The sequence below is a fragment of the Pseudonaja textilis genome, chromosome 2 (genome assembly GCF_049901715.1).
Source record: "Pseudonaja textilis isolate UNSWEBS1 chromosome 2, rPseTex1.2, whole genome shotgun sequence".
NCBI classification, from domain to species: domain Eukaryota; kingdom Metazoa; phylum Chordata; class Lepidosauria; order Squamata; family Elapidae; genus Pseudonaja; species Pseudonaja textilis.
Genome location: NC_141991.1, coordinates 29,192,238 through 29,209,283, shown reverse-complemented (window position 1 = coordinate 29,209,283; position 17,046 = coordinate 29,192,238). Strand labels below are relative to the sequence as shown.

Genomic DNA, 17,046 nt, shown 5'->3' with positions numbered 1-17,046 from the left:
TTTCCTCTAGCCATTTTTAAATTCTAGTTCAATAGCTTCCGGGCATGTCCACCACATGTGAAAAAAGATACCTTTGACTGTTTTTATATTTCCAACATTCTGGGCTTCTGGTTGGGAACATCTTTGCCAGTTAATTATAATTAAAACTGATTCTGCTTTCTAATCACATGTTCTAATCACTGTAAACCACCAATGTATTGTCAAATCTAAATAAATAAATAAAGTGGCAACAATGGTACATTGGAATATTTGCAATAAATAAAACTTGCCTGCAAGCAGCTACATAATAGCCCAGACTTAACAACTGTTGGTAAGACAGATCAAAAATCTAGATAGTGGACATTGTAATACCTGGGGGGTAACTGAATAGAACAATTAATTAAACAAACTAAAGAAAACCACAAAATATCAAGACCTGCAAATAGTAGTAGAAAGATTGTAGCAAAAGAAAACAAAGATAGTACCAATAATAATAGCCACCTTGGGTGGAATCCCAAAACATCTGGAGCACCACTTGAGTATCATTGGCATTGACAAAATCATAATCAGTCAATTGCAAAAGGTAGCTTTGCTTGGAACAACTTACATTCTGTGACGATAGCTTTAATTTTATTAAACAACTATCTCAGGTTTTTGGGAAGGACTGGATAGGTGGACAAAAATGTCAAATTCGTCTAAACATCTGGCTGGCTGTGCAACTACCCATAATAATAATAAACAATACAACATCTATGATAAGAAACAAGAAATTAACCTATAATCTCAAATAATACCACAGGATTACTCTGTGACCCAGATAGATGGAAGTACCTAGTCAGCCCTTTTCTAGCCACAAAAACAAAGCAGGATCAGGCAGTTACTACTTGGATAGAAACCACTAGAAAATATTACAGTTTTAGGGTATTGAATAATTTAAAATAAAATCCCAGAAAGAATCAAAGAGAAGGGATATTTGCATTGTTCCCCTAGAAGATTGCATAGGAACATCTGATTAGCCATCAGGAGTTAAACTTGACCCAATGGAGCCTAGCCTTTTATTTTATTCTGTGGTTTACGTTGATAATTTTTAAAGGTAAGATTCAATATCAATTTAAAAAATATTCTGGGTATTATGGAGTTAAATTTCAACTCTTTTAAGTTTATCATTTTTTTCCTAAGCAAAGATGGAAAAGGTAGAGCAAATATTTCTAAGGAGAGGACATGATACACAATTTATCCTTCCCTCCCCTTCCCCTTCCCCTTCCCCTTCCTCTTCCCCTCCCCTCCCAAACTTTCAGAGCCCATGTTCTGCCATCTTCCTCACTGACAGCCAAATGAACACTTTCTGGTTTCACCTGCTGCCAACCATAGCATTTATTCTGTTCAAAGGAGTTTGAAAGGGAAGGATCTTTTGGATTGAAATACTATTATATTTCAAATTGGCAAGAACTAGGTTTTCAGCAAGAACTCTGCTTAAAAAAAGGACGGCTGGAATCTTTTGAGGACTACTTTCTACACCGAGATACATCATACAATTTGTGGTGAGATGTCATAGGAGGCTTTATAACAAATATAACAGCTATTGTTAAGTATAATCAGGCCCATGTGAGTCATAAAAGAGTATTGACCCACTGGCCTATTTCAAAAGGAGTTGGATTAGTTTAGATTTGGGCATGAAGAACAGTCTAGACCATTTTTTTCTTTTTTGGTCTCTTCCAGAAATAATGATCTCAAGGATGATACCAGAGATCTTTCTAAACACATATAATAGTTTTGTTTTTGGTGTTTAGAAAGATTTCCGGTATCTTCTTTGAGATCATTATTTCTAATGATCATGTTGTCATCATGTGACATATTGTGACTTTTCCCCTTTGCTAAAATGGGGGTGGGGGTAGCCAGTGTGTGATGCATCCGGCCCACAGCAGGGGTGTCAATCTCGCAGCCTGTGGGCCGGATGCATCACACACTGGCTACCCCCACCTCCATTTTAGCAAAGGGGAAAAGTCACAAAATGTCACATGATGACAACTTGACAGGGCAAGTTTGACACCCCTGCTCTACAGGAAATTAATGCTTCATTAAGTCAAAATGATAATTAATATTGTGGAAAAGAGGGATACATATAATTAGCCAAACTAATTTGATGTCAGATTAACCAAATTAGGGAAGCAGTCATATTTACAACTATCAATAGTGGATAGTTTCAAAATGCTGGTCTTCATATTCACAATGAGAACAACAGGATGGTGAAGAATTCATCTTAGAATTGTATTGAACAATAGGTGAATTGTACAAGCAATAGCCGATAAAATTTTAACCATAGACTTCATCTGGTTTCTGGGACTGAAATTCAAAAAGAGCCCAGAATTTATCAAAAGGATAGCAAACTGTATGTCTATTGCTACACATGGGAAGAGGAACAAGGTTCCAGGAGTGCAAAAATGGAAGCAATTTAACAACCTAGTTATAATGAGAAGACTGGTTTGTCTTAATGCATTATATTTGGGCAGGAATTTTAGCTATGCTACAAGGCTACAAGTCACTAAATGGGTGCATTTAGAAAATACAGTGACTTGTGTGGCATCCAGCTTCTAAATGTAGGAGATCCATAAATCCATCTAAGGTATTTAAAATGTATTTATTACTTGCTCATTTCGGTTCATTTCAGTTTTGGATTGCACAGGCGGATGTTTAGACTGGATTTGGCATTTTTGACCACCTATCTAGTCTTTCCCAAGGACCTGGGATAGGCAGATGTAGGTGTTCCAAATAAAGCTGCCTTTTGCAATTGACTGATGGTGATTTTGTTAATGCCGATGGTGTTCAACTGGTGCTCCAGTATAAGAAAGACTATAGATAAATTGAAATGTATTCAGAAACCAGAATGATCACAGGACCAGAAATGAAGTGCAGCAAGAAGAAATATGTAGGAATTGGGTATGTTTAACTTAAGAAAGAGAAGATGGGCTGTTTTGAAATAATCAAAATTGGTATCACTGGTAGAAGAGGGTTATGACCTATTCCTTTAGCCTTGCAGAATACAGCACCTGAAATTAACAGAAAGCAAATTCTAGTAGAATATTACAGAAAAAAATCTTAAGAGAATCCCATCAATATCTGTGGAGATCCTCAGTCATCCACGTCCACGTGGTTGTCCCAAAGATGCTTTTTCAAAACTTTGTGTTTCCAAAACAAAATCCAGTTGCCTTTTGAAAAAGCATCTTTCGGATCATGGATAATGGAATCAATTCCTTGGATGCTTGAAATAGGCTTCTCACAGGAATGTTTGTTTGGATCAACACCAGACTCTAAAATACATTGGAAATGAGGGAAAAGTCACAAATTAAATTTCCAGATTCTAAGTAAGAGCCTTTATGGAAGCCATTTATATATGCTCATAAAGTGTTACGATACTTCAAATATGAATGCATCTGAATGGAGTCAATATATTTGTTAATTAACTACTGAGCAGTGTTAATAAATGCTGCTATATTTCAGTATAGTTTTTAAGCAAGGGATACTGTTTTAAAGTTAATGATAGCAACATATTTTTTTTCTCGGTGTCATCTGGTTAGAGATAACCATCTGTGAAGAACAGACACTGGTCATCAAATTCAAGATTGTTGTCTAAGCACTAGAATGGAGAATTAGATGTTTTATTAATAATAATAGTTCATTAAAAAGTGGTCATTCAGTACTGCTTAGTCATTTATTTGGATTTTTCCCAATGAAAAATGATCTATTTTCCCCTAAATTAGACACCAAAAGCTATTCTCTGCGTACTGATTAATATTATGGAGGCTTTTGTACATTCTTAAAAGTTTAAGTTCACTTCAAGGCAGGGATTTTTCTTCTTTTTATCCCCCCCACAAAAAACAAGTGAGGGAAGCTGGTCTGTGGGAGCATGGCTCAAAATCACACCCGAAGTTTCTTTACTCTAAAACCACACTGACTCTCCTGTCTTTTATCTAAATAAACTACATTCTTATAGTTGAGAAGATAAATATTGTAGAATTTCACCAGAATGAAGTAAACTCAGATTTCCTGAGAGCTAAAATGTCTAAATAGTTTCTGCCCACCCAATTAGATTGAGAAAAGTAGGCTTCCTTTAAATTCCTTGTCTTCAGAAATGTCTTCTACAAAGTTCTCAAAGATGGAACCTTTTTAGCATTGTCCCACTTCCCTGGAAGAACACCTACGTAGAGATTCAACTTGCTCCAATATTAATGGAATTTAGGAAGACAATAAAAACTTGTTCATTTCAATTGGCATTTGAAGGGAAAATAATTTGAAAGTGATTTCTTTGGTACAAGAGAATATGATTATAAATGTTATGATTCCTTATCATTGGAATATATTATGTATTGTCATTTATCATTTGGTTATTTTGGCTATTGATCTTGTTAATATATGTTAGGTGGTAACCTGCTGATTGGTTAGACTAACATAGAAGTCTTAAATGACCGTATAAGTGAATTGATGAATTAATGAATATGTTTTGTAGTTTCTTACATGCATTAGTCATTTACATATTCTACTCAGAAGTCAAACTAAAAGTATTTTTCATGGAACAAGCTAATCCTTGGACCAAACTGTTAATATGAATGTTGGGCCACATTTCCAAAGGCATATTATTGATCCCATTTTCTTTAGTTCTTTTGGGAAAGCCATTTATTTCTAAGAGGAACTAATCTCATAGTTAATGGATATTAGTTGTTCATGATGGATATTAATGATTCTTGAGCGCATGTGCAAAGGATGTCATTTTCTAAAGCTATTTGTAAAATATTGTAGATTTTTGGAGTCTGGTATTGTTACTTTTGGTCACTTTCCAGTATAATGCATTTTCTTCACTCCTTATTGGTGGCAGAAATTATTTGTTATTATGTTTTTGACATCTTATAATATCCATATCCATATATTCTTCTTTCAGAAATTTCTCATGGTACAAACCCACCGTTGTCTTATCCATTCAGTCACAGTGTATCTCTGCTTTGGTGAATTTGCAGTGTGGGAGTTTTCCCAATGGAAAATTCCCTAGTGGGGAATCACAGTTTAATATATCTGTGTATCCGTGGAAGCCTATTACAGACTCATTGCTTTTATCATTTTTCCCTGAAAATACTTTTTACCACTTCTGGAAATTTAGCATTCTGTTGCAAGTTCCTCAGATTTTTTTTTTCTAGATTTCACTTACTTTTACTGAAATTATAAAGACTGTAAGTGGATCTTATCACAACAAATTTGGTATACTTTTTCTCTGCAAATAGTATATAGAGTACACTCCTGAAGCTGTCTTGTTGGCTATCACTTTTCTTTGCTGATTCATGGAAAGTTGGGCATATGATCTTCAAGATGACCTCACCAAGTTTTTAAAATTAAGCTTTGCCATTCTAGTTAGGGACTCTTCTGTATTTTTATTTAGGGAGCATCTTCAGTATGTTTTCCTTGTGTGATGTCCCAGTGAAAATAATTAGGTTAAAAGGATTGTCTTGAATGCTATTTTTGGTGGCAAATGGGATATAAATTCAGTCAATAAATCAGGTAAACAGCCCTGAGTGATTACTTCCTAAAACTCTGAACAGTAGCTATTTGTCAGAGTAGACATCATTGGCCTGTATAGATCAATAGAGTTAGCTGGCATAAAGCAACTTCCTATATTTCAACTCTCCAGCAAGTAACTCTATCTTGGTTTGTCTCTTTATCTCCCTACTACATATTTTTGTTTCCAAATAGATGTTTACTTTGTATTATTTATTCTGCATGAGCAGGATTGACTTCTAAGACAAGTTTAATAACCCTGTAACTAACCCTCCCCCCAAAACACTTAATGGTTAATGGGTTTTAAAATCTCACAATGAATCTTGTTTCCACTTAATTTAATAGCTCTTCTAATTCAGAGAGAATTTTTGGTTGTTTGCTTACATCTAGAGAGGGTGACAAGAAAGAGAACTGGCTGATGTTTTATACTCAGTACTTTAAATTGGGCATGCATCCCCTTGAAGGGCCGATCAGAGATTGGGTTTAACCAATTCCGATATTTCTACCTAGCATTCTTAGAAAATAAATTCAGAATATATCAGACTAGCAAATTTCATTAAAGGCATGGGCTTTGGTGTGCCACAGCTCACTTCATCAAATGCATGGCGTGACTGAACAGATGTAGGTTTTTAATTGGGAGGAGGGGAGGGCAGGGGGAGACAGAATGATGATGCAGTTGCACGCTACATGTGAGACTGGGTAAAAGTGCCCTATCAATTAAAAATGGCAAAGTATTAAACAACCATTGTGTTTGTTGAGACCTCCTCAGAGTACAACGTATGCCCCTTGTTCCACCTTCCTTTCTTTTAAATGCTGATCTCTGTTGAACTTTCTGATTCTTACACCCAAGAGTTAGATATTTTAGGAAGATGAAATAAGTTGCGGGGCAGGAGATCATTTTAGGCAGGGCCTTCAGCGCTCAACCCAACATCCAGCTAGCCTTTCTCTATCTCTCTTGCTGCTGAGTGCCAGGGTCATGTGATTTGCTTAGTGAGCGATGCGAAACTCTTGTTTATCCAAAGGCCATGTGGAGATGGGGTGGGGGCTGACCAGGGGGACAGAAGGGACTGGCCTCGTGCAGGATTTTGGTGCCTGAATAGCTTGCACGGAACTGAATTGGATAACTGGGCAGGGGACTAATTTTCTGTGCCTGTGGGCTTAATAAAAAGAAGCAGCTGCTAGTAACTGCTTGCTCTGATGCATGTAGATGAGACTGTGGACTGCAATAAAATAAAAGGGGGGGTGGGTAGAATCTCAAAAGACTTTTTTCCTCTACATCAGCTCCAGAATCTCTGCTCCTCTCCCTCCCTCTCTCTGATTCTCACACATGAAGTTGCGCTGAATCAGGTAAAAGGATCTTCCGTTCTCTTTCGAATAATATCTTTGTTGGGTTTATTTGATTGACGGAGAGAAGAATGATGGAATGAATTGAGCGAGCGAATGAATGAATGAAGCGGTGCTGAGAGAGAGAGAGAGAAAAAAAGAATCCAATTATATTGGCCAAGCCTTTTCAGCCGACTCGAGTTGCTTTGCCAGGTTAATAAAGGGAGACCTGGCTCTCATTAAAGAAAAGGGAGGGGGAGAACTGTGCAAGGCTAGAAATAAGCCTCAGTCAGTAAGTTCTTGTTTGCATCTGTCGATGCACCAGCCAGCCATGTTTTTCATGTGATTATTCTACTATGTTGGTTCTTGCTGAGATGCTCACAGTCCTTTCAGAGGCAATGCTACTACAGCTTCACGCAAAGGTGAAGAAACAGAATAAGCTGGTGCTGGATGGCTGATATTACTGGGTTTCCCCCCCCATCCAAATGGAATAGTGAAGAGGTAGGAATATTTAAATTATATACTTGTAGGCAGCAGTGAAAATCTCTCCTCTCCCTTCCCCCAGCTTTCTTCGTTCTGTTTATTGTTTCTGTTAGTGAAAATCATTTTCTTCCATCATGCTGTGTTTTTAAAACGTTGGAATAAGGCTGTATTGCAGCTGAGGTAAAATGGAGAGGCTGGGAGGAAGAAAAGGCTGGCCTTTTGTATTAAGAGCCATTGTGCTTTTCTCTGTGTCTCTTAACAACCCCCCCCCACCTTTTTGCAATCCAGTAGTCCAGCAGCCCTTCTTAGTTAACTGTCTCTTGCCTGCAGAAATAGGTTTGCCAAAAAAATAATAATCATGCATCCTAAACGTGTTTTAGAATCTCCCTGTTAGAGAAGGCTGTGCGTTTTGCTAAACCTGTGTTTTCCTCCACCCATTTGTGGACAAGCTATTCTCCCACTATCACTTTTGACTCCTTAAGTGGTTGATATGCCTTTCAAATTGCTCTCAACTGCAGGCTGTCATGTTTTATAGACTGGATTTAATAAAACCTGGTGGAAATAATGTGTAGATGGTGGAAGAGGCATACTTTCTCCTTTATTCGGAAATGCTGAGGATGACGTCCTAACACATGCACACGCTTACACACACATTCACATATGCTTAAGATATGTGTGATGTACTCAGACAACATTGACTGAAAGAATCCCACGTTTAATTGGTGAACTGTTCCAAAACTATAACAATCTGTTCATATCACCTTCTTGTTTTGAATGATTCTGCTTATCATTGAATTGTTGGGCTTCCGTAGTGTTTGGCTGTTATCCTGAAATGCTAAATAATCTGTTTGTAACCTATAATAAATACAGCAAGAAAAGCAACTGGGTGAGATAAAAAAAAGTGTAAAGGCATGATGATTTAGATTAATTTTAGCTGATGTGTAAGGGAACCTCCTTTTGTATCACAAACACAAGATCTGACATAATTGTGAAAAGCCTTTTAAAGGAATGAGGCTTTAGTTTCCTTTGGAAAACTTTAATGTTGATTGCCTGTGTCTCGGAATTGGAAGCTGAGTCTTTTGTTTTGCTCTTTGCAAAGGGAGAGAAACATGGTGATAAGTGTTGTCTTCAAACAGATGGGAGCCCTATATTAAAATTAGAAAATGCCTGTAGTTACTGTTGAGCTTTGGGTGACAAATGACCATGATTCTGCTGAATGGTGTAGCAAAAAAGCATCTTACGAATCTGCCCAGCTGCGTCTCTTACACGCACATACTTGATTAAATATTAATAGGAGACCGTCTTCTCTCGTGCTTGCTATCAGTAAAAGATAGAGTGGTAGTTGTAATTTACTGCAACTCAGCAGCTAATGTCCCAGGATTATTGTGTCATGATACAGATGGTTGGGACTGTTGTTTTGTTTCTGATTTCTGTCTGTACTGAGAACAGATGTGAAAGTTCTCTGGTAAGTCGGCCGCCTTTGTGCTTCTCATACTTAGGAAAAGTTTGAACTCTTTCCTGACTTTATATCATTTTAAATTGTGATATTGGCTTCCTTTGAGAAGAAGAAGAGAGAGGTTGGATCAATCACCTCCATGTTATTTCTTCTGCTGTTTGTATTGTTTTGTATTACTTGGGCATAACAGTAGCCTACTTGGTTGTTCCTTAAACCAAGATATCAGAAGTGTTTTGTGAATCCTATCAGGCTACTGTAAATAATCAGGTTTCCAGATTTTCTTATTGAGTCTTTGAGGCTCTTTAACATATCATGTTATATCATGTTGTGTTTGGGATTCATATTTTTTTAAAGTTAATATTTGTGAAAGCCATTATTCTTTTATTTTCCTGAGATGCCTTATTAACAGCTTTTTTTGGATAGCTAGGGATACTGTTTGGTTAGTCTCAGAAGACTTGTGGTGAATTATTAAGTGGATTATGTGTACTGTTGTCATGTGCTTGAAAAAGAAATTATTCCAGAGAGCAATTCAGTTTCACTTAGGTATAACTATGTTATTAGTGGCAAAATAATTCCTCTGGGGCTCATCATGTAAACGCAGTGCATTTTCTTTGTTTCCTTATATGAAACCATAGTGGAATATTCTTTATATGGAATCATACTGGAATATTTCTATATTTAACTGGAATCTGCTTCAACAGTATCCAAATGAGATTTAATTTAGGATCTCTTCCCCATCCCCACCCCCCATTCCAATTGAACATTTTCTATATTTAAAAGTGCATTTTCTCTTTGGTCTGATTTTGAAATTGGACATGTTCCCATCTGAAAGACAAATGATTGAGACAGAAGGTTGAAGGATTAGATGTAAGCAGAGAGTTGGCTACTTTTTATCAGCATGTCTTATTTCTTCTTACACTCAATCCCATCCTGTTTTGCTCCATACATGATTGGATTGGGTCCACATTTAAACACACATATATTAGAGCTGAAACCATTTGAATATAAAATGACGTAAAATATAGAACATAGAATAATAGGATTGGAAGGAACTTTGGAGATCTGCTAATGACATAAGGTCTCCCTGCTCAAACAAGAGGCCTTATATCAGGGGTCTCAAATTCAATTTCATTGAGGGCCTCATCAGGGTTGTGTTTGACCTCGGGGGGGCTGGGGGGGGCATGCCCTGAATGGCCAACTTGACGTCACTCCTGTCAGGGGCACCTGTGGTACCCTGAGTGCTCTGCAAGTGAAAACGGCCTCCCGAGCTCTGTTTTCGGCTGCAATGGCCTCCTGCAACCCTCTGCCAGTGAAAATAGAGCTTAGGAGGGCTGTGTGCGGCCCTCCCAAGCTCCATTTTTGCTGGCAGAATCACTGCAGGCTGGCCTTCACTGTTTCTAGGATGGCCCTGCAGGCCAGAACTAAACACCTTAAGGGCCATATCTGGCCCATGGACCTTGAGTTTGACACCCCTGCCTTATGGCTATCCAGTCTCTTTTTGAAGACCACTGGTGATACAATCTTTTTCTTTTTTTTAATAAAGTTTTATTTGGGTTTTCACACATACAAAATACAAGTAAAACATCTTTTTTGAAAATAGCATGGTCCCAGGTTGAACTTCTTTATACAGACACAAAACTCAATATCATGCTCCTTTTTGTGTTCTATTCCATATCTTATACTATTCTACATTTTCTACATAGTTTTAATTTAATCTTTAGTTTTAATCTTTTAATTTTCTCAATTTTATTTTGATTATCTCATCTCAATTCAAATCATTATATTTATACTTTTGTCTGTTCTGTTTCAATTTCATATTATCTTTTCTCATTAAACAAATTTTCTCCTGTAGTTACTAATTGGAGTATGACACCTTTATATCTTTTCATTACATCCATTCAACTCTTATTTAAACTTCAATATATACCTTAAGGTTATGACCTTCAATATAATACATAATACATAACTTCCAATCGAATTCTGCTTGGTACATTCTTAAAAAGATTATAAATATATGTAATTATAAACCTTCATTCCATTCCAATTCAGTTCTATCAATAATTAAAATCTTAACATCCTTAACACTTCTTTTCATACTTCCTTAAAGACACATATAATCTCCATAATTAATTTTTCCCTTATTTCTCTTCACATATGTTTTGTAAATCATTAAATATTCATTTTGTTACATTTGTTTATTGACAAGCATTCCACTGAATTACAATAGCTATTTTATCAAACATTTTAATCATACATTGTTTCATATTTTCTAAAATTATTTCTGTTTCTAATATAACAATACTATCTTATGTACCTTTGGAGAATTCCTTTTTCCATTAAATTGTCACCCATTATCTCTAAATAGGTCCTGTTTCTTTATATTTTGTTTCTGTCCTTTATAACTTCTTTTCCTTTCTTCCCTCTCATCTTCTCCCTCCCCCCTTTACCCCCTTGTTTCTCTACTTCTAATTCTCTCTTCTGCATTTCTCTCTTCTGTTGCTTTCTGATTTTATACTTATTTTTCACTTTATTTTTTTTAGTTGTTTTTCCCAATCCTAAACTTTCCATTCTCTTTCCCCCCCCTTTCCTTCCCCCCCCACCTAAGATCACTTGTTCATTAAAGATGGCTTCTTCTTTGTCGCAATCTTCTTGTTCTGCAGGCATTTCTTGTTGTTTCTCATAATTCAAAATCTCCATTTCTAAAAACTGAAATACGAAGCCAAAAGAACCTCTCCCTTCTTGTGCATCTTCTTTGTACTTTTTAAGTTCCATTTTCAGTTCTTCTAAAAGTGGAGCCATTTTAAACAGTTTTAAACAACCACCCAATTGATTTTAGTCATTCAAATACAATAACCAAAAATCCAGAAATCATCAAGTAATCCAAATAGTCCCAAGTTATTTCTTCTTATTTCTTTTTCGACTTTCTCTTCCTGGGTTTTTTTTTGCGATATTTCAGTTAAAATGTTTCTTTGGAAGTCTTGTTGAGATTTTGCTGTAAGTTCTTTTTAATTCCAGGCAGTCTCCTCCTTTCTAGATCCTGCCCTTTTATTCTTTTTCTCTCCTTTCCTGTTTTCAAAAGCTTTTGATTATCTAGAAATCTTTATTATCCCTTTGACTTTTTATTTTCAGCATTAAATGCCTATTAATGTCAAAGTGGATTTTTTTCCAATTTCTTGCTTAAGTCTCTTAGCTGTCAGTATAGGAAAGAAGAAAAAAAAACCAAATCTTTTCTCTTTTCTCTCTCCTTCGCAGCTTAAAAATCTTCTTAGGGAACAACATTATTGGTTTTTTTTTAATAGTTTCAATTCCAGGTTACCTTATTTGTTGCTTTTGCTCTTTGACCTGGTCAACCAAAACTTTCTCTTCTTATCTTCCTCCTGCACATTCTTTTCCAGTCGAGTTCTTCTTTGTGGTGGCCATTTCTGACCACCGCTACAACTGCCTTAGGAAAGGGAGTAATGGCCAGCTGGGGAGGAGAGATGTGGCTCTCCTCAACCCTGCTGGCAGTCTCCCCCTTCTTCACCACCTCTACGGGGTGGCTTAGCCCCGAAACCAGCCGGCTCGGGGCGCTCCAGCAGTGAGCACGGATCGAAGCCTCACAGAGATGAGGTTTTGGTCTGTTGCCAAAGAAGCTCAAACCGGAAGTCCCTCTAGTGATACAATCTTGATTCAGGTGCCCCCATAATAACAATGCATTACTGCAAAATATGTTGGTTTACAAGAATGCCCTTTTGGTTAGAATTTTGCGATCGTATCTAACTATTCCTGTTTTGTTTTTTTTCCTTCAAAGGCCTTTTATGCATGGTTGATGACCTCTGCACACACTTGTTTGCCATTCTTAAAATGTTATAATCAGAACTGGATATAATAGTTTAGATGCAATTTTAGCAGGTGCAATGGAGTTACTCTCCATGATTTAAGTTTCAGTTATTGAAACCTTAGAAAATAAACAAGACTACTGCAGAAGTTAAACCAACTTTTTTGCTGGTTTAATTTTTTTCCTTTTGAGGCAAAACAGGCAAAATTTAATCCCATATACCAAGAAGTGTTGACCTGGATCAGTGTTCCTCTTAGGAGAAGGTTTGATGAATAACTCTTGCCCTATTTGTAATATTTTGTCCTGTCTTATCATTATAAGCAATCCTGAAATAGATTTCCTCTAATAATAATTTCCTCTAATAATATCACTTCCTGAAATCAGATTTGTACAGAGAAGAATTTCTGAAGTATTATTTGATTTATTTTATGGATTCATTTTCCTTGCTTTTACCCTTCTTTATTCCTTCCTTGATTTAGTTTTCTTCAAGACACCATGGGTCCACTGTGATGTTCTCACATTAGATATTCTGACTCAAAATTAGCTGAGGGAGTATTCAAAACTGTTCTCTTTGCTTAGGAGTGCACTGCATTACTTCTTTCTGAAAAACACTCTGCCAGTGGAGTTGGAATTATATTCAGTGATGGTCCGCCATAGCACTGGTTATGTTCCAAAATATAAAGTAGTTTATGATACAATGTGTTATATTGCTTTTTTTTTTACAAATCAAATTTCTTGAGGGTTATAAAACTAAATAATGTTCTCTTATGGATTCCCATAAACCTATCTGTTTCCCTTTTTCATTTCTTTTTTCCTAGAGGTATACAGAAGAGAAAAATATATATTACATATTTTCTAAGCTTCACAGCGTGATGGAAGATAGATAAAGAAAAATCAAACATCACTGTAGAATTGTGAATTCTTCTCCTGAACTTTAATAATAGGACTATGTTACCATTTGCACTAAAATTCTTTTTTATTACTCCCTTTATATTCAGAGCAATCATTGTGGGCACACATACATATTGGACCTAGTGTCTGCATCTTTTTTTTTTCCAACTTAGTTTGGTCTATTTGTTGTAATGTTTGCAGATTTGCATACAGAATAGCATATTGAAGTGAAAACCAATAATTGTACATTTTTGATGGAGGATATGATGGATAGTCTGTCTTACTTCATGCTCCGGCTAACAATAGATTGTCAGATTGGAAGTTTCTCCAGTCTCCGCCTACAGTCCTTCTTTTGGGGCACCTTGTCCAACTTCACTTTATGTCTTGATTTACAGTTTGCTGCTCCAACATTACAAATCATGATTTGATCCTTGTTTGTAATCCTGGATGCTAGTTTGTATACACTTTTAGGTGTAGAAGTGCTCAAAGTTTGAGTGGCATGACAATCTTCAGTTCATCAAAGTCCAGTGTCCACTTCTAAGCCCGTGAAAGGGATAGAATACATTTCCACTCTGGCAAACAATGTGTTGCTGAATTAGTGACATTAAATTGAGCTGTTAACATTTAAAAAAAATATTTTGAATGAGCTCCTGATGAAGACGTTGCAGTTAAAGGTTTAACGTGGACCCCATTCCATTGCACATATGTAAACCAAATCTCAAACCAATACTAGCCTTTAAATTAAAGAGAATCACTCCTACTTACTTGAAATATTATCTATCCATCTCAATCACTTCTTCATATTTGGAGACCTTCTTCCCCAATGAGCAAAAAATCATTATGCTTGCCATCCTTCTATTTGTAATGGATACTAGTTTTGGTCAGGCAAGAATATTTTTCATGTTTGTTCCCCAGGGAAGAACTGCAAAGAATAGTGCTGATCCCAGCAAGAGAAAGCAATGTAACCATTCAAAATAATATTGCATCGCGCAAATAACATATTCAGCCAAATGCTGCGATTCACACCTTTTTGTTCAGAGTATCATCATTCCTCATACCAAAGATACATAAATATCAAGAATTCTAAGACAGCTTTTAAATTTTGGAAGTAAAATAACTGTACATTTCTGATTAAAACACATAACTGCTTAGACTTTTATACCCTCTTGTAAGTACCATTATCTTCTCCCAAATTTTAGATATGGCTACAAGGAGTCCTCGACTTACAACCATTTGTTTAGCAAGTGATTAAAGTTACAACAGCACTGAAAAAAATAACTTACACTGGGCCTCACACTTACAACTGTTGTAGCATCTCCATAGTCACATGATCAGAATGTGGACACTTAGGAACTGACATGTATTTACAACAGTTACAGAGTCCCAGGGTCATATGATCTCCAGTTGCAACTTTCCCAGTCAGCTTCCAACAAGCATACTCAAGGGAGGAGGCTGGATTTGCCCAGTGACTACATGATTCACTTAACAATTTCAGTGATTTGCTTAACAGCCCTGTGGAAAAAAGGTGATAAGCTCGGGTGTGATTTACTTAACAACCACCTTGCTTAGCAATGGCAATTCTGGTCTTCATAATGTGGTCATAAGTCAAGGAGTATCTACTGTATTGGAAAATGAAACCCAGATTGGTAGACGTGAAGGAGTATTATAATTTCAAGTGACTTTTAAGCATTTTCATTGTGATGTCTTTATATTGCTTTTTTATTTGCAGTTTTCTCAGTTAATAAGATCAACCATCTTGAGGTGTTGCCATTAGGTACCTGATATACTTTCCTAACTTCTTCACTCTTTGCTGTAAATTGTGTGTATAGTGCAGCCAAAGTATTAATAAGGAAGAAACAGCTGGGTGATTACAGTTATACTTGCACAGAAGGACACCTACACATGGCAATATTTTAAGAAAGGCAACCTTCATTGACAGCTTCGAAATGCAAGACCATTGACATCCATACTTGCAAGCCAGCTTGTTATAAACATAGCTATTTTCCTTCCAAGTTTGGCAGCTATGACAAATGACTTGTCAGGATGCAGAAAGTTATACTAGGATGCAGTAGTACTAGGAAATGTATTTTGTGATTTAAGCAATACCCCCTTGGGGTTTGCACTGTCAACCTGTCTCTTATTTATAGTTTTCTCGTGGAGCATAAGTTTGCATATGCTGCCATAAAATGCAGGGATTATGTTAGAAGGCTTTTCAGAGAAGATTAGAAAAACTTATTGAGGGCATTCCTCTCACGCACTAGAAGATTAATTAAATCTTGATACACCGAAACATTCATTACAAAATGCTAAGAATAAGTAAGAGGGCCATCTTCTCCCTTTTTTATTTCTAAAACATCCTTCTCTGCCTGTTGCTTTCCAAATGTGGTGTGGTTTTAATTCCCATGACTCCAAATTATTTGGGTATATTGAAAGCGTTCAAAAGGATTGGTGCTATAAATAGGACTAAGGTGTACACGATCTCATTCAGCCACGTACTTCATTTACGTTCATTTTTTGTTTATGGCTTTAAATTACTTTTTATTATTTTGCACATGTAGAAGGGCAACAGAGCAAGATCCTTTTTTTCTGGAATTATCTCACATAATCTCACTTTTTAGCTTGAAGAGGTTGTCATTGGTACCTGGAAAGAATACACACACACACACACACATATAATTTCATCTAGATTAGTAGAAGCCAATAAAATATAAATGTTAAATGATCTAGTTCAAGTACTAATGTTTAGGAGCCATCTAACAATTGAAGTGCAGCATTGCTTATATATATAAAAAAACAGATACTGGATCAATATATGCCCTCAGCTTACAGCTGATTACGATATGATCTACAGTTTCATGAGGTGTGAATCCTATTCATCAGGTAGACTAGAATCTGGGTTTCATTGTTGCTAGTCCAACACCAACACAGCATCACTCTATCTGTTGTTGTTTTTTCCGGGGATTTTTGAAAATAACGTTGCATCTAGTTGTAGAACTGGAGCAGCACATATATAATTATGAGGGATAAACAACACTGAGTATTACCAATTCTAATATAATTAGAGTCAATAGAGCCGGTAAGATTCAGGAATGTCAAATAAGATATTCACCAAGTAATTTTATTATAGTTGATTTATTTATACATTGCATCTTTCATAAAACATAGATTAATATTGCATGAAATCGTTGTGAGTGATAAAGAGGGAGAGAAATTCAGCAGGGACCCAATACTTTTGCTTGGGCATGAGATAAGTAGATTGCAAACTACTTTGAGTGATTCGCAGAAAATAAAACGATAAAACACTGTGTTAGCAGATTTCATAAAGCAATTAAGGTGGAGGTTTGTGGTTAAGGAAAGAGAGAATGCTTAAGGAACTAGACTTAGGCTCAGGGAAAGCCAATGTTAAAATCTATGTTGATTTAATTGGAATAACTGCCGGAATCCTGACACCCTGAGCCATGGATATGTACTCAAATCTATATCTCACTGGATTGTTGGTGTGATGTTCAAATGAAGAGAGAGCCCCACATAAGCCAGTTTCAGTTTCCAGAGAAAT

At 36.4% G+C, this 17,046-nt stretch overlaps 1 protein-coding gene across 24 annotated transcripts in view; it reads left to right on the top strand.

Annotated features, from left to right (window-relative positions):
• MAGI1 (membrane associated guanylate kinase, WW and PDZ domain containing 1) overlaps nt 1-17,046 on the top strand; it is a 512,987-nt gene that overhangs the window by 303,456 nt on the left and 192,485 nt on the right. The window contains exon 1 of one of the 24 annotated variants that reach the window (XM_087923622.1): nt 6,761-6,867. The exons of 22 other annotated variants lie outside the window; for them this stretch is intronic. The gene's annotated coding sequence lies outside the window, so the exon portion shown is untranslated. Of the gene's footprint in view, nt 1-6,760; nt 6,868-7,327; nt 7,345-17,046 lie in introns of those variants that run through there. One more of the 24 variants, XM_087923623.1, reaches the window with a different exon arrangement.